At 43.2% G+C, this 12,166-nt stretch overlaps 1 pseudogene; it reads right to left on the minus strand.

The window, feature by feature from the left end:
- Positions 1 to 536: 536 nt before the first annotated feature.
- On the minus strand, positions 537 to 2,569 carry LOC123168233 (cytochrome P450 704C1-like; annotated as a pseudogene).
- Positions 2,570 to 12,166: the final 9,597 nt, after the last annotated feature.

Below are 12,166 nucleotides of genomic sequence, written 5' to 3' on the forward strand. Positions count from 1 at the left end.
TTCATAGGCAAATACTTTTGTTTATGAGAATATGTTGTTGTACATTGTTGTTTAAGATGTGTTGCTATTAATAATTTATGATTATATGTTGCTTTTTACAACTATTTTCTACTCAATTGATGTGTTCTAAACGCGGGTACTTTTACCTGCGGGTACCCATAAACCCTATCGGGTGACGGGTATGGGAAAAAATTGTACCCTTGACGGGTATGGGTATGGGTGATGGGTAAACTCACGGCGGACGGGTAAAGATATGGGGTAGCTCCACCCGTACCCATACCCTGCGGGTGCCATCCCTATTCGAAGCTGACTGGATCCACGCGCAGCGGCGCTGCGAAGACGCACGCAGGCGCCGGAACGCTGGTACTAGATGAATAGATTAAAAAAATCCCAAAAAGAAAGAAAAACATGCGCAAGTCCCCGCGGTCCATTTGTCACGAACTTGAAGGCCCCCAGAAACGTACTCTTCTGAGAAAGAAAAAAGAGTTTGCGGAGAAAAAAAAAGCAACCCATTCTGGTACAGGTGAGAGGTCCGATTCACAAATCACATTCACAAGAGATGCTACTGTGCACACACCACACTATATACTGACGCTGGACTCAGCTTATTATTCGCGCGTGGCGACCGCACACAAGTCGCATAGCACCCTTCGTGTCTCTGCACAAGGACGCTCGGCTGGCCAAGCCAGCTGCCACATACTGCAGAATCATCTCGCCACAGCCGTGAGATGGAGACCCTGCTCGATGTAGAGCGTGATCATGGTCCTGTAGTTGACGCTGGCGTCCTTGTCGCGCAGAGCCAGCACGAAGAAACGGAGCAGCACCGCCGCGAAGATCTTCATCTGCCTGTATGCGAACTCCTTTCCCAGGCAGATCCTCGGACCGGCCTGCATGCAGACCATGAAGCAGGTGTCGATAGTTGGAAAAAAAATTCCTCACAACTACAGCTAGTTTACTTCAGAGCACATTTCAGCGGCAGTGACAAGAACATTGGCATGCAGTTTTTTTTGTAAGGTCATGGTGATGTTCATGGGTGACATGGTTACCTGGAAAGCTGTGAATTTGAAAGGGCTTTCTGGCTGGAACACGCCGTGTTCGTCTAGCCACCGCTCGGGCCGGAAGACTTGGGGCGTCCTCACCCCACAGGCGCTCCATCCGGCCCATGGCGTAGGGGGCGTAGAACACCATGTCTCCCTTGCCGACGCTGAAGCCGTTGGGCAGAACGTCGTCCGAAAAGCACTCCTTGTTATCCTGAAACACCCAACAAAAATTACGTACAATTTTACATGCAATCCCACAAAGCAATGACTTTTCCTTTGATGATTACAAGTTTGGAGCGTGCTGTTATGGATGGATGGACTCACCAGCGGGACCGAGGGGTACAGTCTGAGTGTCTCCGTCAGGGCGGCGTGCAGGTAGTGCATCTTGTTCAGCGCCTCGTCGGTCAGGCTCTGCGAGAAGTCGTCGATGGACGCGGCTTCCCCGGCGTCGGCAGCCTCCCTGGCCTCCTCGCTGATCTTCTCCTGCACCTCCGGGTGCTTGCACATCATGTAGAGGAACCGGGCAAGCGCTCCGGCGGTCGTGTCCTTGCCGGCTATGACGATGTTCATTATGATGTCTCTCAGGTACTTGTAATCCACCTCACCGGAATCGCTGGTGGTCGCCTGTATGAACCTCGACAGCAAATCACACTTCGACTCCTATCAAGTCGAGCAGTAGTAACCAAGTCAAGACTTGAGCTCAATTTCAAGCGCAGCAAGCGTGTTCAAGTTGATGGAAGGATGTCAGAGCAGGTTAGTTACGGCGTCGTGTGCCTTGCCGGCGGACATCTCGTCGGCCCTGGCACGGATGTGCTTGTACGCGAACTCGTCGACGACCTTGATCCTGTGCCTCAGAGCCGCCTCCGCGCCGACGTTGAGGAACCTCGACACCTTCCAGAACGCGTTGACGAAGCGGAGCAGGATGAACTCGCTGGCGTCGTCGAACGCCGCGGCGAAGCGGCTCCCCTCGTCCGCCGCCTCCCCGGACAGCGTGTTGAGGTCCAGGCCGAAGGCGATGGTGAAGATGGAATCCATCGTCGCTTTCATCAGCAAGGCCTGACCGATCCAAGAGACATGCACCATGCAGGACAGCCTTGTCAGAGCCCTCCTTTGATCGATAGGAAATGATGGTTTGCCAGATTGATCAGATCCGTGCCTGAAAGTCCATGGGTTGCTTCGCCGCGGCGTTGTCGGAGACGATGTGCGCGAGCTTGGCGGCGTTCTTGTTGAAGACGCCGCCGCTGAAGTCCCGGAGGGCCCTCGTGGAGAAGTCGTAGCTGGCGATCTTCCTCTGCTGCTTCCACTTGTCGCCGTCCACCGCGAAGATGCCGTCGCCGAAGAGATCGCTCGTGTTCTCGTAGTTAGACTCGCCCTATGTGTTTGTCCAGAAACATCGTACGCATGTCAGCGAATAACATCTGGCTGACTTTGTGAGGGCATCTATTTTGTTAGTTTTGGGTATATTGGTACTAGCTAGTACTCCCTCCATTCTTTTTTATAAGACACTTTAGACAACTGACCATGAATTGTTTTGGGCACTGTTTGTACTGTCTAAAACGTCTTAACAGAAGCAGTATATTGGTGCAAGCGTGTCTAACTCGTACGCCCTGTGTATTTGTCCGAAGCATCATACACGTGTCAGCCAATAACATCACTCTCACTTGCTGAGGCCAACTCTTGTACTCCCTCCGTCCCACAACATAAGATGTTTTTACAAGCTAAAATAGCTTACAAAATGATCTTATATTATGGAACATATAGATTAGCTAGTTCCGCGTCAAAATTCTTACACCTGTGTTGTTAGCACGTCCAATTGCACGATAAAATGGGGAACCGATACTGTTTTACAGTTAACGAACCCAAGTCTAAGATCTCTAACAAGGATAACAATCTACTAGTCCCTCCGATCCATAATAGTGTCGTGGTTTTAGTTCTTTACTATCTTTTTTTTTTGAAAAAGAGAGCTTCCTATCTGACTTCCATTAACAGAAACCACAACGTCTTACTCCCTCCGTCCCATAATATAAGAGCGTTTTTGACACCACACCAGGCGAGCTTCTTGAACGATGCGCTTCCCTCGACGATGAAAGTTGAAACCACAACTCCCTCATCAGGGAGGCAAGTTAAGAGGATGAGCACACCCCAAAGTGTCTTTTACCGGTGGCGGGAGCTACCGGTGCTTCTTTCACCAATAGGAGGCAGCCAACTCAAAAGCTATATACAATACTTCTCTTCTTTATTCATTTAACTTCATTGTATTTGATCAGCTTGGGCCCCACCCATGTGCATGTCACTCACCTCTCACTTCAGAAGTACAGACTATGCCAGTTCATTTTCTTCAACCGATCAACCTCTCTCACTCTAAACTTATTTGAAATATTTTGTAAAGTAGATTTGAATTTGAAAAAAAACATTTCAATTTATTTCAAAAACTAATTTCAATTCTTTTAGAAAACAAATCTCACTCATTTTCGAAACACTAATTCCTCACACTTTTTTATGAAACTGATTTTAATTATTTCAATTTCATATATCCCAAAAGAGTGAAACTAATTATTTTTCAACTTATGAAGAACTGATCTGTTTTCTTAAAAAGCATATTTTTATCCTTTCAGAAATATATTTCACAAAAGGGTGAAACTTTGTATTTCAAAAGTGTAATGTATTTGAAACGAGTGAAATTAGTTTTTGAAACGAGTGAAACATAGGAGTATTTCAATATTTTTGATCAGTGAAAAAAGTGAAAGATAACAAATATTTTGTATGAAACTGCTTTTTTAGTGTTTGAAGTTGATATTTTTGATGAGTGAAATACATTCAATATTTTTCATAAATTCACAGTGAAATTACTTTTGCAAATGAGTCTAATGTGTTTTCAGAAATGAGTGAAATCTATTTTTGAAACAAGTGAAATGGTTTTTTTAACGAATAGTTTTTCTGAAATGAGTGAAAACAGTTTCCCGAGTAAATGAAATGTTTTTCGAATTGAGTGAAACCAATATTTGAAATGAGTGAAATTTGTTTTCCATACACATGACACATATTTCGGTGTGAAATATGTTAAATATAGTGAAATGTGATTTCTAAAATGAGTGAAATCTATATTTTGTAAATGGGTGTAATGTGTTTTCCGAATCTAGTGAAATGTGAAACTGACTGAAAGGTTTTATGAAACTGACTGAAATGCGTTTTTTGAAATGAGTGAAATGATAAAATTCAAACTAGCCAATGAGTGAACTAAATATCCAGTTTTAAAGGTCTTCTCACCCCGAATTGAAAAATATAAAATATTTCAAAACTGGATATTTAGTTCAAAAGTTATCAACCTTTTAAAATGTCACGTGGAAAATAAAGTGTATGCATTTAGTGTTCGCATGCAGCCGTGGTGCAACCATTTGCTCTCTCCCTGACATCTGTTGTGGCCCCCATACAGCGAAGTATATATGTTTGTATAAGATTTGTATTGCTAAAAGACAGAAATAAAAGCATAATGAGGTCTTCAGCTAGATCAATCTCAAAGCAACATTTAACGATGGATGCTGCACCAATAGCTCCCGGCTCCGGTAAAAATACTTTTTCAATGAGCACCTCGCGCTAGACGTCAGCCGGCCGGCTGGACCGCCATTGGATCTGCAGAAATGCTGCGAGAGCGGACGTTCTAGACGCTGGCCAAAGATGGCCATCATCATCTACTGGTGGCACATCTGTTTAGGGACGGTGTACCGCAGTGTAGGGCCATGCATTGATTAGGGCACCGACTGTTTTTTTTTTTGACAACTAGGGCAGCGACTGTTGGTTGTACTGAAGGGTGCATTTGGTGGCCGGGCTGTAGGGAACCTTCTATTTATTGTTTCGTCGAAAATACATTTTCTACCTCATAAAATCTGAAGGGGGTAGCGAAGGCTTAGGCTGTGTTTGGTTGGACAGATTGTCCCAACTTCTGCTTTTTAGAAGCTAAAAGCTAACCAAAGGGATAAATTATCGAAGTAGCTTCTAATAATCTGTAGCTTTTACGTAGTATAAATTTCACAGCTGAGGTACCCCCAACTTTTACAGCTTCTAAACCAACCACTTTCAGCTGTTCCCATAATAATTGATGGTATTTACCCACCAATGCCACTCCCAAGTCATACCTGTTCAAATCTCTTCTTCTCAACTCTCGCCAGGAACGAAGCAACAGATCGATCTAGGGTTGGCCGCCGCCACCGCCCGCCAACGCCGCCGGCTCCGGCGATCCTCCGCCGCCGCCTGCTCCGGCCATCCTCCGCCGCCGCCTGCTCCGGCGAACCTCCGCTGCCGCCCGCTCCGTTCCAAGGTAAAATTTCTACAACCTCCTCCCTCCTCCATGCTCCTCCCTCCCCTTGCTGTTACCGGCGGCCCAGCTCCGGCCGGCCATCCTCGCCGGCGCACCGGCCACTCCTAGTACCCCCAAGTCCCTCCTCCCTCCTCCCTCCTCCACACTTTGTCCATCCTTCGTCTATCCTCCTCCCTGCCCGCCCCTTCCGGCCCACCTGTTCCCGGCGGCCTAGGTCCGTCCGGCCGGCCGGCGGCGCCAGCTCACCGGCCTCAGTCCTCCTAGCCCCCTCCCCAATTCCCTGCTCCCTCCCCCTCTCCTTCCTCCTCACCCTCCCTGTTTAGGTTTCCTTTGAATTTTTTGCACAATTTTATTTATGTAATGTTTAATTGCTTGTATACATGATATGTACAGAAGCTGAACATGATATACCTATTTTTTTGTGTGATGTATAAGCTTGCATGACATGCCATCTAAAAAGACAGCAAACAACATTCACAAAAATTTCTTGTACATAGATATTATGTTTGCTACTTGTACATACTATTTGAGTACTTGATGCTATTATGTAATGCATTATTCTTGATACGTGCTTTTCTCATATTGCTTTATTGAAGTATGACTGAGAAGGCGGTGTGGGATGATGCCCATCTCAAGAAACTCATTGAAATATTGAGAGAAGAGGTTGAAAAGGGGAATAGGCCATTAGGTTATTTAAACAAGAGGGGTTGGGAAAACGTTTTGGAGAAATGGGAAGCTAGAACGGGAAAGAAGTATCCCAAGGATAAATTCAAAAACAAGTGGGATGCCATAAAAAATGAGTACACTTGGTTCATGGAGTTGAAAAATGAAGCAACTGGGCTTGGATGGGATGATGCGAAGAGAACCGTTGATTGCTCTAAAGAATGGTGGGATGAACATATCAAAGTAGGACTAGCCATTTTGTTTTTCATTTGGCATGGTTCTATATGGTTGCATTATCTCACTTGTACATTGAAATCCATTTCAGAGATGCCAAGAGAGTACAGGAAAGAAATGCAATCATATGAAGTTCAAAAAACAGGGACCAAAGCACCTTGAAGATTTGCACATCATATTTGACAAAGTACATGTTACTGGGGCTAGTGCTTCTTGTGCTGGAGATATATCTTCTGATGAATCAAGTGATGATAATGCGGTTCCTTTCGAGAAGCCCGATGGTAGTGCTCAAATGAAGTTGGCATCTTCGAAGAAACCAAAACCAAGCAAGAAGCGCAAGCAACCTTCTAACGCAAATGAGGAGAAGGAAGAGAAGAGTCCATTCTTACGATTGTACAAGCAGACATGCGAGAAAATAGAAAGTGGAGTGGAGAAGATAACTTCAAGTGTTGAAGCATCATCCGCTCCTCTCACAAACCATGTTCCCACCATTTCAGAAGTAATGAAGATGGTCAAAGAATGTGGTGTGAAGGAAAAAACTGCTCTCATGCACACAACCCTCACTCTTATAGTGAAGCCCGAGTTTAGGGAAATCTTCAATGTTCTTGAAACAAAAGAAGGGAGGTTTGATTTTTTGGAGAGGGAGCATGAGAAGGAGATGTTGAAGCACGTGTAGTGAATCATATTTGTTTATGTTATAGACCTATATTTGCTTTCATTGTGGACCAAATTTGGTTATTTGTGGACCATATTTGCTTTCGTTGTGGATGTAATTGCTTTTGTCGTGGACCATATTTGCTTATGTTGGTTTACCATATTTATGTTGTGACAAATATTTACTCCTGTTGTTTACCATATTTATGTTGTGAGAAATATGTGCTCGTGTTGTTTTACCTTATTTATGTTGTGAGAAATATTTGCTCGTGTTGTTTACTATATTTATGTTGTGAGAAATATTTGCTTGTGTTGTTTTACAATATTTATGTTGCGAGAAATAATTGCTCGTGTAGTCTGGTCATATTTATGTGATGCTCATGAATATTTTAACATTTTTATATTGTTATGTAGATGGATGCAAGAATGCAAGAAGTGGCCATAAAGGGACAGGAGGGAATGAAACTTCTAGCTGAACTTGCGAATCAGGCTGCTATCATGGGAAACCTAGGTAACCTCATGTTGAGCGATACTTGAACAAAACATACAGAGTGCCTCAGCAAACAGGACTTCAATGGGTCATGGAGTGTTACGGTCGACCTAGATACTTATATAAAATGTTTCGAATGGGCAATGATGTTTTCATGGCACTTCATGATTTGCTTGTCTCTGCATATGGTTTGACGTCAACCACTAATGTTTCATCAATTGAGTCACTGGCCATGTTCTTATGGATTGTTGGAGGCCCTCAATCATTTGCTCAAGCTGAGAACCGTTTTGTACGATCACTTTGGACAGTTCATACAAAGTTTAAGAAAGTTTTGTTATGTTTGCGCAAGTTAGCGAAAGATAACATCAAACCTAGAGATCCTACTTTTAGGCATGAGCATGAAAAGATTAAGGAAGAGCGTTTCTGGCCTCATTTCAAAGGCGCTATTGGTGCCATAGATGGATCACATGTGCCAGTTTCAGTGCCTGCAGATGATGCGGTTAACCATAGATGTCGACATGGTTTCACATCTCAGAATGTGCTTGCAGTATGTGACTTTGACATGAGGTTTACGTTTGTGGTTGCGGGTTGGCCGGGCTGTGCACATGATACAAGGGTCTTGAATCATGCATTAGCACACTTCTCTTCATTTCCTATACCACCCAAAGGTATAATGTAGTAACTGATGTCAGCATTAATTATATTCTTATGTGTGACGCTAACTTTGTGTTCTTTTTCAGGGAAATACTATCTTGTCGACTCTGGGTATCCAAACCGAACGGGATACCTTGCTCCTTTTAAGGGGAGTACATACCATCTGCCCGAATTTCGTCTTCGCCGTCATCGTCCACCTGAAGGGAAGTACGAGTTGTTTAACTTTTCACATTCATCCCTTCGAAATGTTGTTGAGCGTGCTTTCGGGGTACTCAAGCAGAAATGGCGCATCTTGAAAGGGGTCCCAAGTTTCTCACCTCGTACACAGAAGCATATCATCATTGCTTGCATGGCATTGCATAATTTCATTCGTGATAGCAAGTTGAGTGACAAAGTTTTTGATAAATGTGATGCCGATGATGAGTATGTACCTCCAGTGCTACGAAAGGAGGTGGCACCAACACAAGCGGATCCCGTTGAAGAAGAGGAGAAAGAAGATAGCATGAACAATATTCGTAGTAGGATAGCTGATGCTTGTCTTGCCATGGCAAGATAAGTTAGTTATGTCGATGAAGGTCATCATCATGTGAACCATATGTGTTTTCTCTATGCTCCACGTCTTCCATAATAATATTATGGTGTATCTATCTGTTTGGATATATGAAACATCAAACCATAATCGTTAAATTGCATATGTGTTACCTATGAGTCATCTTAATTGTCATAATTTTCCTTTGCAAAATGGACGTTCAATTGCCTACCATATATGTATCACTGCTCTACGGTCAACAAGGAAATTAACATATTTCCACTATGGCCTAAGGGGCATCATAGAACATTCACAGTCAAATCTACAGTTTCATAGTTGTTTCAACCAAACGGCTTCCAGCTTTTTCACAGCAGAATGTTCACAGCAGCTTTTTCACAGCTCACAGCTCACATCAGCTTTTACAGAATCTGCAGCTCAACCAAACACAGCCTAAGGGTTTGCTATCTCTCAGCCGGGTGACTCATCCACGTTTTGGTTTCACGTACACCAAAAATCGAGAGCTATATCCGCGCTTCGAGCGCTGTTTTTTTTCGAGGCAAAGGCGCTCGCAAGCGCCTTCTCTTGCGCCGGCCCATTAGCAGGAGCACTCACTTCGCTCGATTGCTCCACAGCTGGTTTGCTCGCATTTCTAAAGAAAAATTTAAGCATGCAAAAGAAGTTAACGAATTTGAAAAAAGATCATAAATAAAAAAATTCATGAATTTTAAAAAATCAGAAATACAAAAAATGTTCAGAAATTTGGCAGAAGTTCGTGAATACAAAAAAAATCATTAAAATTGAAAATGTTTCATGAATTTGAAAAATATCACGAACTCAAAAAAGCTTTGGGAATTTTAAATGTTTTTGTGAATACAAAAACGCACATTTTTAAAAGGTTCATAAAATTAGAAAAAAAAGTTCACAACCACAAAAAGTTAATAAAGTTTGAAAAAAACAAAATTTGAGAAAAGATCACCAAATTTCAAAAAGTTTGTGCATTCTAAAAATAAAAAAGATGAAAAATAAAATAAAAAACCAAAAAAATGTCAAAGAAAACCCAATTCGAAAAACCCAGAAAAGAACCAGGCGGAAGCATCCGATAACCGGGACGAGCTTTCTCTCGCAGGAAACTTAGATGGGCCGGCCAATTAGATCAATGTGTGTGTGCAATACGGTTAAAGCTAGAAGTAGCGCCAAAAGCAGTAAATAGGATCTCACCAGATAATTGCTAAGCGTGTGATCACTGTATGGGCCCAAATTCAGCCTAGTTTGTGTCTTATATTCGTCCGCTCAGTTGGCTAGTGTTACAGGGTTTCATAGGGTTTCCTTCGTGTCGCCGTCGCCGCCGCCATATAAGAAATTTAGGTCGCCTCGCCTTTAGCTGCCACCTGCCATCTTGGCGCTGCGAGGTTGGGGGGGGGGGGGGGGGGGGGGGGACCTCGGATCTTCAGGACCTCTATGTTCTTCGTCAACGTCCAGTGATCATTATAGTTGTGTGAGAATAAGTTTCCTCTCATTCATTTGGCGGTGCCATGAGGTTGGAGAGAGTTTTCTATCCTCGCAGATCCGATTGTTCAGATCTGATGAGTTTATGTTGTTGTGTCAAACTTTTTTTGTTGGTTTGATTCTTTGTGGAGGTAAAAAAAATTCATCGGTACAATGGTGGATATAGTGATTCAACGACCTGCACTTCTGGGGGATCATCACCAGCCCAAATACGTTCATCGATCAAGACTTCCCATCTTTCTTGATGGGCGACTCAAGGCGCTTTCAAAAACCATTATTGGTAATGTTCGTGCAGGTGAAAGATTGACAACATCGTTGCTCCAATCTAATTGCAGACACTTTACCAAAGTCTTTGGAGTATTTCTTCGAGCAAAGGTTGATATCTAAGGTGTTTACAAGAGATTTCATTGTAATTCTTAGTCATAGGAGTTACCTTATATTTCTTTGGATCTTAGGTCCATATCAGTGTACCTGTAACTGTTATGATTATTAATAAAGTTACAAGTGTTTCTCAAGAAAAAAACTTGGCTAGTGTTACGGCAATTTCATCCGTCCCCTTCTTGAAACCGAAACGTGTCCCTTTTATCGTTCTCTTACTTTCCCCTTATTTATTTTTCTTTTTCATTTTCTTATCATTTATTTTAAATCCATTTATGCAAAGTCATTTATGTAACAAAAAAAAGAAAAAGAAAAGCAAACGGGAAGCTCGCCATTTTAATCATATTTTTTTGGACAATGAAATGTCCTACAGGAAAAAGCGGTTTAGAAAGTAAAAAAGAAAATAGGAGAAATAGACAATGTTCATAGTGTGATGCAAGTTATCCGCTATATTTTTTCTCCTTGTATTTTTTGTTTCTCTACTTTTTTATCCTATATATTTCCTAAAAAAGGTCAGGCGGGAGTAAAAATGACAAAAAATGAAAATAAAATGCAACATCGCTCTAGTTGCAATCTCGTCGGACCTCTCTTAGTTGCATGGTATATGTGTCGTGTGTAATTGCATGTATAGGGGTGGACATACAACTAGCTGGCATCCCTTCCCCGACTGCAGTCAGGCGTGTGCCCATGCAATTGCGGCAGGGTTATAACACGTGTAGTTGCATGTGTTAGTGGGTGGCATGTAATTGACCAACCCCCACCTAGTTGTAGTCGCGCTACGGACTGCGCAATTACAGTCGGATACAACACTTGTTGTTGCATGGTATGTGGGATGTGCGTAGTTGCATGTTTATTGGTGGACATGCAACCAGCAGATGTCCCTCCTCTCAGTTGTATCACATATGTGCCCTTACAGTTGCAGTCGCGTTACAACACTTGCTATTGCATCTCAAGTAGTGGACATGTAACTGGGCAACATCCATCCCCGTAGTTGCAGGCCTATTGTGGACCATCGAGTTGCAGTTGAGTAATATCACTTGTGGTTGCATGTCTAGAGGTGGACATACAATTGATGGCCATCCCTCCTCATAGTTACAGCCATGTCGTGGAGACGTGGTCCATGCAATTGCACTTGAGTTATAACACTTACTGTTGCATGTCACAGGTGGACTTGCAACTGATTGACATCCATCTCCGTAGTTACAGTCACTTTGTAGGTTGTGGGACTGCATTCAGATTAAAAACACTTGTAGTTGCATGTCTAGAGGTGGACTTGCAGCTGATCGACATCCCTCCCCATAGTTGCAATCACGTTGTGGCCCATGAAGTTACAGTCGGATTACAGCACCTATAGTTGCATGTCTAAGGATGGACATGTAACTAAAAAAAGACCACGTGGACAAAAACACATTTCTCCACTGAGGAAAGAATGGTATTTGTATGTTTTTCTCGTGCGATGGAACAACCAAAAATACCAAAAAAGAGGAGGGGTAGGTAAAATAGGAAAAATACCGTGTGCAACTATTGTTGCGCCTGCAATTGCAGTTGTGCGTGGGGGCGGGGTGGACACCCGTAGCACCCTGGGATTGACACTATGCATATCTAGCAATTCCAGTAGCCTCTGCATAACGACGATCCTAAGATGCTAAAGATTCTCGCAACGAACACATCAGAACGAGCTCACCATGTGAAACGGCAGTCGA

This window comes from Triticum aestivum, chromosome 1D (assembly GCF_018294505.1).
Source record: "Triticum aestivum cultivar Chinese Spring chromosome 1D, IWGSC CS RefSeq v2.1, whole genome shotgun sequence".
In the NCBI taxonomy this organism is placed as follows: domain Eukaryota; kingdom Viridiplantae; phylum Streptophyta; class Magnoliopsida; order Poales; family Poaceae; genus Triticum; species Triticum aestivum.